This window comes from Physella acuta, unplaced genomic scaffold (genome assembly GCF_028476545.2).
Source record: "Physella acuta isolate Inbredline_101_S28 unplaced genomic scaffold, ASM2847654v3 ptg000258l, whole genome shotgun sequence".
NCBI lineage: Eukaryota > Metazoa > Mollusca > Gastropoda > Physidae > Physella > Physella acuta.
Window position 1 is genome coordinate 272125 of NW_026731777.1, and position 15561 is coordinate 287685.

Consider the following 15561-nt stretch of genomic DNA (forward strand, 5'->3'; position numbering starts at 1 on the left):
CGCTAGATCCAAACTTTAGCGTCAATATTGATAGTCGCTAGATCCTAACTTTAGCGTCAATATTGAGAGTCGCTAGATCCTAACTTTAGCGTCAATATTGAGAGTCTCTAGATCCTAACTTTAGCGCGAACATTGAGAGTCGCTAGATCCAAACTTTAGCGTCAATATTGAGAGTCGCTAGATCCAAACTTTAGCGTCAATATTGATAGTCGCTAGATCCTAACTTTAGCGTCAATATTGAGAGTCGCTAGATCCTAACTTTAGCGTCAATATTTAGAGTCGCTAGATCCATACTTTAGCGTCAATATTGAGAATCGCTAGATCCTAACTTTAGCGTCAATATTGAGAGTCGCTAGATCCTAACTTTAGCGTCAATATTGATAGTCGCTAGATCCTAACTTTAGCGTCAATATTGAGAGTCGCTAGATCCTAACTTTAGCGTCAATATTGAGAGTCGCTAGATCCAAACTTTAGCGTCAATATTGAGAATCGCTAGATCCAAACTTTAGCGTCAATATTGAGAGTCGCTAGATCCTAACTTTAGCGTTAATATTGAGAGTCGCTAGATCCAGACTTTAGCGTCAATATTGAGTCGCTAGATCCAAACTTTAGCGACAATATTGAGTCGCTAGCTCCAACTTTAGCGTCAATATTGAGAGTCGCTAGATCCAAACTTTAGCGACAATATTGAGAGTCGCTAGATCCAAACTTTAGCGACAATATTGAGAGTCGCTAGATCCCAACTTTAGAGACAATATTGAGAGTCGCTAGATCCAAACTTTAGCGACAATATTGAGAGTCGCTAGATCCAAACTTTAGCGACAATATTGAGAGTCGCTAGATCCCAACTTTAGAGACAATATTGAGAGTCACTAGATCCAAACTTTAGCGACAATATTGAGAGTCGCTAGATCAGAACTTTAGCATCAATATTGAGAGTCGCTAGATTCTAACTTTAGGGTCAATATTGAGAGTCGCTAGATTCTAACTTTAGCGTCAATATTGAGAGTCGCTAGATCACAACTTTAGCGTCAATATTGAGAGTCATTACATCCAAAGTTCAAACAAACAAAAATGAAAAATAAAAAGAGTAGATTTAAAACTTTATTTATGTTTATATTTACATTCTAGAAAAGACAGACATTCAACAGGCGCCATGTTTGTTTACATTCTAGAAAAGACAGACATTTAACAGGCGCCATGTTTGTTTACATTCTAGAAAAGACAGACATCCAACAGGCGCCATGTTTGTTTACATTCTAGAAAAGACAGATATTCAACAGGCGCCATGTTTGTTTACATTCTAGAAAAGACAGACATTCAACAGGTGCCATGTTTGTTTACATTCTAGAAAAGACAGACATTCAACAGGCGCCATGTTTGTTTACATTCTATACAAGAGCAGACAACTACAAGTCCCACCACACCCCACTATAATTTAATCCACCAGGGTAAGCTCCACTGTGGGGATGGTGAGACCTGACCCACCCCAGTCTGTAGACCTGAGCCCCACTGCTACCTGGACAGGTGGACGTTGTGTACGTGTACCTGGTGTCTCCATACCACCCCACCTCCAGCCTGTCCGCCCAGTAACCTACAGAGACCTGCTTAGAACAGCCATGAGGATGTGACACTATAATGGTCAGCCTGTCCACATATCTACGACTCTTGTATTTGTCACTTACTTTAACACGTAGACCTTTAAACCGCCTCTCCATCTCCCACAGTTTATCACCTACATCTACGTCATGTGTCACACAATTCAACCAACACATGTCTCCCTCAGTGTCCGACCAACCCACCCTCCACCCATAAATCTTGACCACTGGACTTTTATCATCATCAAACCACAACCTACAGCTGGACTGTCTCGCCTCACTGGAATCAAAAACCACATGTGTGGCTGTCAACACACCAACCTGCCACCACACTTTGCTGGGTGTGTCCGAGTGGTCACATTCAGGACATGGACAAGTTCTGTAGTCCTTCATCCCCTCTGTGTACTTGGTCACCACCCACACCCTCCCAGTCCCTGTCCTCAGTGAGTTCTGTCCCCTGATGTTGTAGCAAGGATATGGATCTTTAGTGCCTGGTACAAACTCTGGTCTGTCTGGACTGGTCAACTTAACGGCTATCCTGACAGTTAGGTCAGCCAGGGCTTTTGTGAGGTCATACACATCGTTGTCATGGTAACCAGAAGGAAAATGCTCAACACTTAACTGATTTACAGGTATAAAGTTGTTATGGCCAGGATTTTTCTTGCAGTTTGCCAGGTGTGTGTGTAGATCTACCTCACCTTGACCTTCAAGACATTCTTGTACTTCATGTGTACCTGTACAGGTAAACAAAACAATTTTATTACTGTAAACATTTCATTGGCTGTAAAACTTTGACAAACATAAAAACTATCTACATCCTCCAACTGTCACAACCATCTCAACCATCACCATCTTAAGATACTCATCCAGTAAACATTTCAAACTACAGAATGTTCCAACATAAGGACTTCATCAGCACAAAACATTTAAGCATAAGTTAGATATCTTTTCAATATCTCCCAAAAACAACTGTACAATACCTGTAAAATCTGTCGAGACTTTTTCTTCAATGGCCATACTGTAGTGGTCATCTAGACTATCCTCTCCACTGGTCATACTGTTGTGGTCATCTAGACTATCCTCTCCACTGGCCATACTGTTGTGGTCATCTAGACTATCCTCTCCACTGGCCCTACTGTTGTGGTCATCTAGACTATCCAAGTTAATTCCTGTAAAATAAACCACAACACAAAGATTTGACACATTGTCTACATCAGCAATAAACCATGGCTGTACACTTAATTAAGTTAAAAGATAATTAATAAACTTACCTGTAACTTGATGTGACAGATCTCTACTGGCCTTTACTGTAGTCTTATGGTCATCTGTGGCAGCTATTTGAATGAAATAACCTTGACCTTCACATCACATTCAGCAGCCAACAGTCACTCTGTATATTTAAAAATATGTTTACTTTTTAAAGAAAGAAGTTTATATGGTAGCTTGTCTAGTCATCAACCAGTGTTTCTTTAAAAACTACATAACAATAGCCACTGGTCAATGATATGGCAAACAGAATTCAGCATGAGGGTCAACTTTAGAAGATTTTGGTTAAATACATTCTTAGACCAACATACCAGATAACTGACCTTTGAACTCCCACTTTACTCTAAGACATCATCAGACAGCACACACCACTATGGAAGATCCTTCAGGCTCTGGAGAGAGAAATAAAATTATAGTGGAACTGTCATTAGCATATAACTACAGAAAGACAACATTTATGATGGAACTGTCATTAGCATAGAACTACAGAAAGACAACATTTATGATGGAACTGTCATTAGCATAGAACTACAGAATGACAACATTTATGATGGAACTGTCATTAGCATAGAACTACAGAAAGACAACATTTATGATGGAACTGTCATTAGCATAGAACTACAGAAAGACAACATTTATGATGGAACTGTCATTAGCATTGAACTACAGAAAGACAACATTTATGATGGAACTGTAATTAGCATAGAGCTACAGAATGACAATATTTATGATGGATTATGAAAAATTAAAGAAGAACACAACATGTTTCTTAAAAAAGGTTTTTGCTGAAGACATTACTGAGAATAGTTTATAGTTTCCTGGTAATTTTAAATGAAGTCTTTTATAAAAATATACGACTGAGAATAATAACTTATGGTAATAAAAGCATTTATTGTGACTGGGGAGTGAGGTATAGATTAAAAGAGCAGTGCTGTTACGTCCGGGTTAGATTCGAATTCAAGACGACTCGGGTTAACGTTCGATACGTTTATTAGGTCTCACATATCACATTACAACATAGCCCTCGACCAAACCCTGCCAACTAACTAACCCCTGACAACCATTCACTCCAGCTTTTATACCGCATTCGACCTTGGGATAACAATACACAAACACACCGGGGTTAACAATATTCTAGGGTAAACTCAATTCACACACTCACTCTCCCCTAATTCTAGATCATTCTATCCTATTCTAGTCTAACCTACAACTGACCCGTAACACTACCCCCCCACCCAAGTATTTGTAGTACATACTACAAATACTAACTAAATCCCCAAATCCTAAGTTAACCTAGAGGGCGAAAACAAACAGAGAAAAAATAGATAAATAAATAAATAAAATAATTTTAAAAAACAAAAAAAAAAAAGAAAAATGATTCGACAGGTATACTACACCAAGAGGAGAGTAAATAAATAATGCATTTATACATTTCTTTGTACATGAATCCAAGACAAACAACCGAGTAAAAATAACCGAGAAAAAAAAACAGAAAAAAAAACAAACAAATCTGTGGTTTAAATTACAATTTACATCTCAGACTCCCGATCTAAAATTTCTTGACAAAAAGTCAGCTAGAAGATTATCCCTCCCCGGAATGTGTTCTATAGTAAATTTATATTCCTGTAGCAGGAAGGACCAGCGTGTCAGTCTGGCATTATTGAACCTACATTTATGAAGGTATTTTAGAGCACGCTGGTCCGTTTGCAGTACAAAGCTAGCGTTGTATAAATACAACGCTAGTTTGCCTGTGGCCCAGACAATTGCTAGGCACTCTCTTTCTATAGTAGAGTACCGAGTCTCTCTCGGTTGGAGTTTTCTACTGATGTATTTTACTGTCTTAGGACCCCATTTCTCATTTGCATCAAGGCTGCCCCGATACCTCGTGACGAGGCGTCGATCCTGAGGATAAATTGCTCATTAATATTAGGTAAAATAAGAAATGGTTCTGAGTTCAAGTGTTTCTGGACCAGTCTTAAAGCACGGTTACATTCATCTGACCACACGACCTTTTCAGGTTTACCCTTTGCTAACAAGTCTGTCAGTATTGCGTTGGCCTCGCTGAATTCTAGTATAAATTTAACATAATAACCTATAAGACCCACTAATGATCTTACCTCTTTCTTTGTGGTGGGTATTGCTACGTTTAAGATTTTGGTTGTGAGTACCGTGCCAAAGACTAACACCAAAAACACTTACCTCAAGTACAAATCTGTTGTAGTAGTCCCTTCCCCTACTTTAGCCCTTCAAAACAATGGTAAATCCTGTAATGGCCGGGTCATGTGAAGACAAAGACCTGGATCGAAAAAGACAAAAGTCCTGTGACGGCAAGGCTCTGTGCTGGTAAGGTCCCAGGATGGTAGAGTCCAGTGATGTCGACTTTCTGTTCTGATAAAGTCCAAGGGTGGTAGAATCCCATGATGGCGACTTTCTGTTCTGATAAAGTCCAAGGGTGGTAGAATCCCGTGATGGCGACTTTCTGTTCTGATAAAGTCCAAGGATGGTAGAACCCAGTGATGGCGACTTTCTGTTCTGATAAAGTCCAAGGATGGTAGAACCCAGTGATGGCGACTTTCTGTTCTGATAAAGTCCTAGGATGGTAGAATCCCGTGATTGCGACTTTCTGTTCTGATAAAGTCCAAGGATGGTAGAATCCAGCGATGGTGACTTTCTGTTCTGGTAAGGTCTCAGGATGGTGACGTCTAGTGGTGGTGATGTCCAGTGGTAATGACGTTCTGATTGCGACTTTCTGTTCAGGTACGGTCCCAGGATGGTATAGTCCAGTGATGATGACGTCTAGTGATGGTGACATCCAGTGGTAATGACGTTCTGATGATTGCGCTATCTTTACTTTAATACTGGCCACCAGTTGTTACGTCCGGGTTAGATTCGAATTCAAGACGACTCGGGTTAACGTTCGATACGTTTATTAGGTCTCACATATCACATTACAACATAGCCCTCGACCTAACCCTGCCAACTAACTAACCCCTGACAACCATTCACTCCAGCTTTTATACCGCATTCGACCTTGGGATAACAATACACAAACACACCGGGGTTAACAATATTCTAGGGTAAACTCAACTCACACACTCACTCTCCCCTAATTCTAGATCATTCTTTCCTATTCTAGTCTAACCTAAAACTGACCCGTAACAAGTGCCATTCTTATTGTGTTATATTTTCATTAAAAAATATGGTTTAAGATTAGCTTTTAGGTTTATATTTGCTATGTTGGTCATAGAGAAATAGATCAACTGATCAATTATCATTATGCACTGTAATTAAATATATACTATAGCTATATTAATAGATCTAGTATAATTTTTAAATAAATAATATTAATTATGCATCAGTTTAGTTAGTAGTTCATATTGCTATTCAGCTGTCAATTACCATCTAAAATTTGCATAGAATAAATATCAGGTGAAATAGGATGTTCTTTTTAGTAAAAATAATTTTAATTTCCAGTTTTCATCATACATTTCCCAAGTTGTTTTTTTCTAAGCAAAAATCTAAGGGACATGTTTTTTTTCTTATTTTCAGATATGCCATTAATCATGTCACAAATGATTAAAACATTAACAAACGTATTATACGTAACCCTTTCATGAAAAACTGGAAAAAATAAAATTTTGATAACAGGGGGACTAATTATCTGATCTGATGGGTTCAAACCAGCACCTTCTAGCACAGCAGTCACCCACATTTTCACTTGACCACACACCTTCCTACTTAAATTGCTTGACCACACACCTTCCTACTTAAATTGCTTGACCACACACCTTCCTACTTAAATTGCTCGACCACACACCTTCCTACTTAAATTGATGTTTTTATTATTAAATCTATCAAAAACAGTCACAACTGTGAATAGCCCTTTTACGGCTATTCAGGCCGCTATTCTCAGTCGACTGGGAATAGACACTTGGTTTTTTATTTTTTATGTTAGCTAAATTTCTGGCATGATTATAGTTTTAACAGTTTAAGGCTTTAAGGCTGGTGTAGGAAAAGTTTAAACTGCTACTAGACTATACTAACTAAAGGCTTACTTAAGGCCTAAAGTTAAAAAGCAAAGTTTAATTAAAGCTAGAAATTAAATCTAGATTCTAGATATAGTCTGATATCGACATATAGGACTGTAGATGTAGAATTTCTAAATTTAGATCTAGATCTGGAGATTCTTCCTAGAGTCTAAATGTATAATGTATAATCTAGACTCTAGAGTCACAAAGCGCCGATAAATAAAAGCCTTCAGTCTTCATAATTCTCAAAGTTTTAACAAAAAACATGATTGAAATTAGATCTAGAATCTAGATTCTAGAATAGATATCTATATCTAGATCTAGATTTAGAATAGAAGCTAGTCTAGATCAGAGTTTCTTCCAGGCATCTCTTCTCAAAGTTTTAACAAAAAACATGATTGAAATTAGATCTAGAATCTAGATTCTAGAATAGATATCTATATCTAGATCTAGATTTAGAATAGAAGCTAGTCTAGATCAGAGTTTCTTCCAGGCATCTCTTCGGGGGGGGGGCGAAGCCCCCCCGAAAAATTTTTACCGCCCCCCCGAACGAAATGAAATTTATATAATTTATATAGAAAATATATACTTTTAACAGTGTCCGCCCCCCCGAAGAAAGTCTACCGCCCCCCCGAAAATTTCAAGTGCCCCCCCGGAGAAAAAAGTCTGGAAGAAACACTGGTCTAGATTTATACATGGTACATTGTACATAGCAGTAGTAGTAAAACTAAAACTAGACCTAGAATTAGATCTAGATCTAGATCTAGATTTGTGTTGAGATCAGTAGGATTTTGGAAAACCAAATGCTGAGAACGAGTGTAACGCAGTCTTGAGCCATGACTTTCATCGCTAGCAGAAATGAAGATCGGCTTTCGATAGCCAGGACAGTTTAAACTTTTATTGCCATAAACAACTTTAAAGAAGCCAAAAAAAGTTTAGTAGACTAGTAGTTATACAATATCACTATCAAGTAACAGAGGGTGTAACGTGAAATAAGAAGTGGCGTTTGAGTATGGGAAATGGGCCAGTCAATTCGTTACGGGCCACGCTCTGCCGAGTAGCGTAATAACTTCGAAAAAAAAAGAACATTTTAAGGGGAAGGGGGGAGAGCGGACACTGGTAAAAGTAAATGTTCTCTACATAAATTCTACTTCCTTCCGGGAGGGGGGGATGAGGGCGGTAGACGTTTTTCAAATGATGCCAATTACAATATGCTTATGGACATTAAACTTTTCATACAGAGTGTGTAAGATTTTTTTTTATTTGCTTCCATAGGCCTAGCATAATCATAAGGCAGTTATGGGCCTAATTGTATGAATTTGGAGTTGTCTCCCCTTGATTGTTTACTGTCGCCAGTAACGCCTACGGTTTAAACAAAATGTGTTGATCCAGATTACTTAAATTACTAAAAACGAAATGTATTTACCTTTAATTTGATACCAATTTTAATTATCAAAATTATTCGTTAGCCTAGAAAAAGAAATGTAACAAAAATGCGTGGATTTTAAATGGCGACAATGATATGACGGATACGGTGGGTTAATTTTAAAGGAGTGTTGTTGTGATGCGGTTTACAGTACAGTAAAAATGTGTCGTCTACTAGATTTCTTCCCATTCAAATACACACGGCAAAATGGATGGGCTTAGTTAGCTGTTATCTCGATAAAGTTATTTTTTAGAGTTTTTTTTTTTAAGTGCATATTTTTTTTTAATTAATGAAAATAATTTAGTTGGACGTAATATATAATTTTCTATAGTTCTGAGTAATTTTGAGAATTTTTATAACAACGAATCTCTGACTAGCCTGACCAACGAATCTCTGACTGGCCTGTCTTTATATCCATGTCCCCTCCCCATAGAAATCCCCATGGAACAATGGGCCCTGTTATGATGCATGTTCTAAGTGTAGATCGGTGCGAGTGAATGTTGGTGCGAAAGGTATGTTGAACGCAGGGAATTATGACGCGTATAGTGCTACTGTGACAATTTTGTGTAGAGACTGGTTGCTGGGTAGTGTGTGTGAGGCAGGATTCTCTTGATAGTCGTGGCGAAAAGATGTACGTTAGTCAAGTATGATAATAAATCTAAGAACACGAAACCTGCGTTCATCTCATTGATTGGTCGTCACGTGTATTGTCTCGGTGAGCAAGTGCATGAAGCCTGTCTGTGGATACAACCCCCCCTACATGGTAGTACAACGTAATATAGTGGTATGGAATCGGATAAAGTGAAACCCTCTCACTCAGCGTAACGGGCCCAGCATTGGGAATTAACACATTTTCGCCCCCCCCCTGCACTAACGATCCTGGTCACTGGTCAGCCTACAGGATACTTTTGTCATGTTCAGGCTGTCTGTTGTCCGCTCACTGTGTTGGAGCATACAGTACAATAGTTCTGATGAATTATAATCATGGTATTTTTATAATTTAAATCACAAATTTAGATCTGGATAATTTATGTGGAAATCGAAAAACTCATTCTGAATTATTTTTTTAATCTAAATAAATTACCGGTAGTTTAAACTTAAAGTGAATTTGTGATTATAAAAAATACGTGACTAGCACATTAAAAAAAAGTATAATTAAGAAACATTTTCTAATTGGTAAAATTTAATGTCCCGTTATTCCTGATTTTATCCCGAGTATGCTATTAAAAAAAATCATTTATAATCACTTAAATAGTAGTCTATGTATATAATGTTTATTTGTCTTTGTTGTAATTCGATCTTTAAATGTTTTAATATGTATTTTAAACTAAATAGATGTCATCCATAATGAAGTCACGCTTTTTTGACGATTTTTACCTCCCCTCCCCCCCCCCCCTCCCCTCCGTCACACGTCGTCACAAAAGGAAGACCCCCCCCCCCCCCCAATTAAAATGACGTCACACATCAGCCTACAACCGCCTCAAAATTGCAGTTGAATTTTTTTTTAAACATCGATATTTTTCTAAAATTTTGTCTTAACTCTGTCAAAATAGAGTATTTTAATCAATTCCTATTTCAGTTTATTAAAACAGTTTTCTAAAACGCGAAATAACCTCTACAATAAAATTCGTTTTCTAACATTGCTTTTTTATTATGCAAAAGTGTGACGTCGCGCCATCTGAACCCCCTCGCCCCCCCCCCCCCCTCATCACACACCATCACAAACTTACGGATCCCCCTCCCCCCTACTAGTGTGACGTCATTTATGAACGACCCCTTATATATATCATCACATTTTATTTACTTCTTATTAACTTGTAGATTAAAAGAATAATTTTCGCCAGTTTTGTCAATTTGGCAAGCCTGACCTTTAGATCGCATCGTCGTTTACTTTTACAACCTAGCATCGAATCTTATACTACGTAATAAAAATAAACTTAGAATATATAAGCTATTTTTACAAATTATTGTTATTACGGATATATATTCTTGAATTTATGTTTTATTGAATGAGAACGTTATTTAAAATAAAATTGTTTTCTGTTTATGTAAATTTTGCACATCTTACAAATGGCGGGAAAATATATTATTAACCGTATCGATATTTTAAGAGTATCGACTTCAAATCGTCGGGAATTGTTTTGTCTAAATACCGATACATTTAATATCACGTTTTTTTTTTTGGTTAAACAATATAAATTATCCTTTTGTGCAAATATAAAAATTAATTGTATTAACAAAGTACCGTTTATCAAAACATAATGATACAGGGTTAATTAATTGTAATGCCGGCCATCATTGGAGGTGATCGATTGACTTACTGTCAATTTTATTCAGAAAATTATTTGATTTAATTAAACTAAAAAAAATATCGTGGCTAACCTATTAACCAATAATTTAAAGATAAAATAATTACCGATTAAAATATAAAATCAACAAATGCCTAATTAATTACCTAATTAAGTTGTGCGAGTTGAAATTGAATCCCAAACAGTACACACTCCAGTTGTGTAAGGAAGTGATATGTGACGTAAACCAGAAGTCACCTGAGTTATATACCAGACACGGGGTTTTATTTCTTTACACGTCACGCTCGAGTGGTTTTAAAAGGTCAGATTTGAAAGAACCACTGGTATCTACTGGAGACGGGTGTAAATATTTAACATGAACTTTTCATTCTGTACTATAAAATCTTTGTGGTCACATTTACGGTAGGACAAGGACACTTGTAGACATAGACACCTGTAGACATGGACACCTGTAGACATGGACACCTGTAGACATGGACACCTGTAGACATGGACACCTGTAGACATGGGCACCTGTAGACAAGGACACCTGTAGACATAGACACCTGTAGACATGGACACCTGTAGACATGTACACCTTTAGACAAGGACACCTGTAGACATGGACACATGTAGACATTGACACCTGTAGACATGGACGTGGGTAGACATGGACACCTGTAGACATTGACACATGTAGACACTGACACATATAGACATTGACACCTGTAGACGTGGACACCTGTAGACATTGACACATTTAGACATGGGCACCTGTACACATACATTTAGACATAAACATTTGTAGACAAAGACACATATACTCACATGTAGTACTGGACACCTGTAAAAATTGACACCTGTAGACATTGACATTTGTAGACATGGACACCTGTAGACATGGACACCTGTAGACATTGACATTTGTAGACATGGACACCTATAGATGTGAACATGTTAACGGTAAATAGTAGACTGTACCGTGTTAGTGATGAACATCAGTAAATTAATGCAATTAAACGGGTAGGAGGGTCTGTGTCACTTCTCTACCGGGGATAGTGTATAGTATATTTAGATGTAGCATCATTAAGGTCTGATGACTAAGGGGCAATTCAAAGAGTATATTTAGTTGTAGCATCATTAAGGTCTGATGACTAAGTGGCAATACAAAGAGTATATTTAGATGTAGCATCATTAAGGTCTGATGACTAAGTGGCAATACAAAGAGTATATTTAGATGTAGCATCGTTAAGGTCTGATGACTAAGTGGCAATTGAAAGAGTATATTTAGATGTAGCATCATTAAGGTCTGATGACTAAGTGGCAATTGAAAGAGTATATTTAGATGTAGCATCATTTAGGTCTGATGACTTAGTGGCAATTCAAAGAGTATATTTAGATGTAGCATCATTAAGGTCTGATGACTAAGTTGAAATTCAAATAGTATATTTAGATGTAGCATCATTAAGGTCTGATGACTAAGTGGCAATACAAAGAGTATATTTAGATGTAGCATCATTAAGGTCTGATGACTAAGTGGCAATTCAAAGAGTATATTTAGATGTAGCATCATTAAGGTCTGTTGACTAAGTGGCAATTCAAAGAGTATATTTAGATGTAGCATCATTATGGTCTGATGACTAAGTGTCAATTCAAAGAGTATATTTAGATGTAGCATCATTAAGGTCTGATGACTAAGTGGCAATTCAAAGAGTATATTTAGATGTAGCATCATTAAGGTCTGATGACTAAGTGGCAATTCAAAGAGTATATTTAGATGTAGCATCATTAAGGTCTGATGACTAAGTGGCAATTCAAAGAGTATATTTAGATGTAGCATCATTATGGTCTGATAACTAAGTGTCAATTCAAAGAGTATATTTAGATGTAGCATCATTAAGGTCTGATGACTAAGTGGCAATTCAAAGAGTATATTTAGATGTAGCATCATTAAGGTCTGATGACTAAGTGTCAATTCAAAGAGTATATTTAGATGTAGCATCATTAAGGTCTGATGACTAAGTGGCAATTCAAAGAGTATATTTAGATGTAGCATCATTAAGGTCTGATGACTAAGTGGCAATTCAAAGAGTATATTTAGATGTAGCATCTTAAGGTCTGATGACTAAGTGGCAATTCAAAGAGTTTATTTAGAAGTAGCATCATTAAGGTCTGATGACTAAGTGGCAATTCAAAGAGTATATTTAAATGTAGCATCTTAAGGTCTGATGACTTAGTGGCAATTCAAAGAGTATATTTAGATGTAGCATCATTAAGGTCTGATAACTAAGTGGCAATTAAAGAGTATATTTAGATGTAGCATCATTAAGGTCTGATGACTAAGTGGCAATTCAAATAGTATATTTAGATGTAGCATCATTAAGGTCTGATGACTAAGTGGCAATTCAAAGAGTATATTTAGATGTAGCATCATTAAGGTCTGATGACTAAGTGGCAATTCAAAGAGTATATTTAGATGTAGCATCATTAAGGTCTGATGACTAAGTGGCAATACAAAGCACAGAGTTCACAGCCTTATTAGAATGATAATGTTTTTTTACCAGGTCCGATGACCACTTGACTCTGGCAAGGGTTTACGGCCTGTAGTCAAATAAAATGATGCAGTATTTTATAATATAGTACAAGATTTCAATTCGCACCCCCCACCCCTCAAACTTTCGATTTGCACCCCCCCCTCAAGATTTCGATTTGCATCCCCCTCAAACTTTCGATTTGCCACCCCCCCCCCCCCTCAACCTTTCAATTTATTTTTCCAACCCATTTTGGCGCCCTAAGGTCGGCGCCCGGGGACATGTGTCCCCCCCCCCCGCTACGCTACTGATATAGTATCTCCGTGGCTGATACACGTGCAGGATGAAAGTATTGTAGTAGGTAACTCAAATGTACACTCAACTGCCACGTCGAACTAGGCCACGGACATCAACAGTGTTAAGACAGTGACACCCGTTCAAAATCTTCATTGTTTTATTAAACGTTTTCTATTATCTATGTTGGTTAAAAATAAACGACTTCAAGAAAATTATTGGATGTCTGTCCATATTTATTGACGTCTGCAGACGTTACTTGTCAATGTCCGCCCATATTCTGACGTCTGCTGACGTTTAACAAGCAACAGTTCTTTATTGGAGATCACGTGAACATAGTAGATCTCTGTACTGAAGGATTTGAGCAACTTTTTATTTCGTTTATTGTGAGGCTGTTAAATATCTATGTTGTTAGTCTACAATTTACGTTTAACATGTCTTTCTCCTGGTAAGGTAGACATATATACGTCATTGCGTCATGTATACGTCTTATTTACGCCATTTGTACATGTGATGTATGTGTTTTTTTTATGATCTTTTCACGATCTGAACTTTGACATCTAACGTTACTAACGTTTACCACATTGATAAACAAAACGTGTGACGTCAGTGGTGTTAAAAACCTCCAGGTTTATAAACATAATACAACAGGTTGTCATAAAATCAAATCAAATTTGATATCAAAATTTCAGTTACACATGTAAATCGACTTATTTGGTGAGTCTAGTTACATATGTATACAATCTTATTTGTTGTAGTAACACGCATATTTAAAGAGATGATGATGACAACATCGGCTGGTACATTGAAGAAATCTACAAAACAATGTTGTTTTGTTTTTGTCAAATACAGATAGATACTCTATCGGATCTGATAGTCACTTGTAATGTTAAAAGTAGAATTCACCTGATTTAGTGACATCACTTGTATAACTAAAACTTGGTCAGGAATGCATTAGACTAAAATGGATTAAAGAACGCCATAAACACAATATTGGGAAGTTGAGTTTAGTGGTATGTGCTCTACCACTCAACCACACCATCCCATCTCTACAGGTCATGTAAAGCTTTATTTATTAAAATAACAATAATTGATTTCTTCATCTCACAGTCCTACACTGTGTCAAGTTCCGTTGATACAATCTATAATTTATGTCACACTCCTGCATTGTGTCAATGTTCACAAGTTTTGCAATAGTCTTAACACGTTTATAGTTTAAAAGTCTATAATTAGAGAAGTGAAGATAGAACTAACGAAAACCAGAGATTTTTTTTTATTTGAATACTGAGTTATCAATTTAATTAAACGGCTAGGATTGTACCAATATTAGTAAACACATATTTGGACGAATTCCAAAAACATTAAGTTTAAAACTTTTTTCTTTCACGTCAGCCTTATATTTAAATATATTTGTCCAAGATCCCCCGACATGAACAAAATGGTGCATACAGTACCAACACGACCCGTGTTTTGTACGTGTGGTTTTACACGGCCGTCTGTAGGTTATTTATGTCATATTGATTTATCGATTGAAGTGTGAATGCTACATTGGTGTTAGATGATTGATTTTATAATTTTTGGCTGACGGTCAAATGTTTTTAAACAGTCAACAGTTTGTGACGTCATCAAGACGGTAAAGAATATTTGAATGTCTTGTATGGATCCGTCAACATTTGAAAACACGAGAATAGGTCAACTCTAGCCTGTACTGAAGTAGTTTGTGGAACATTGACATTATGATCTATACGGTGGAGTGTATAAAATGAAACAAATATAATAGAATTTTTTTATTTTTTTTACGTTTATAACATATTCATTTTTCAAAATTGGAGCTTTACCTATACATTTTATTAAGTACTAAATGGAACGTTCTTTTAAATTAAAAATAAAGCAATGCAAAATCAAAACGTTAGGAACACATATATATCTATACTGTCCCCTAATATTATTATTGTAATATATTAATAAAGCAGTAATGAACGATATTTCTGGCTAAATTAAGCCAGCTAACTACACACATCGCTAAATTAATATTCATATTAAGAAACGGCATGTAACAGAGAGCTACACTGCCCATTTAATTTATAGAGGTTGAGGGGGGGGGGTGGTAAAGTCTGATTTTTTAATAAT

General features: G+C 36.7%; 1 long non-coding RNA gene across 1 annotated transcript; it reads right to left on the bottom strand.

Moving 5' to 3' along the window:
* Positions 1–2619: 2619 nt before the first annotated feature.
* Positions 2620–3200, bottom strand: LOC131938870 (uncharacterized). The gene is made up of 3 exons (XR_009386367.1): positions 3188–3200; positions 2870–2988; positions 2620–2767 (listed from the first exon to the last, which is right to left on the bottom strand). It is a non-coding gene; the product is annotated as an uncharacterized LOC131938870 (long non-coding RNA).
* Positions 3201–15561: the final 12361 nt, after the last annotated feature.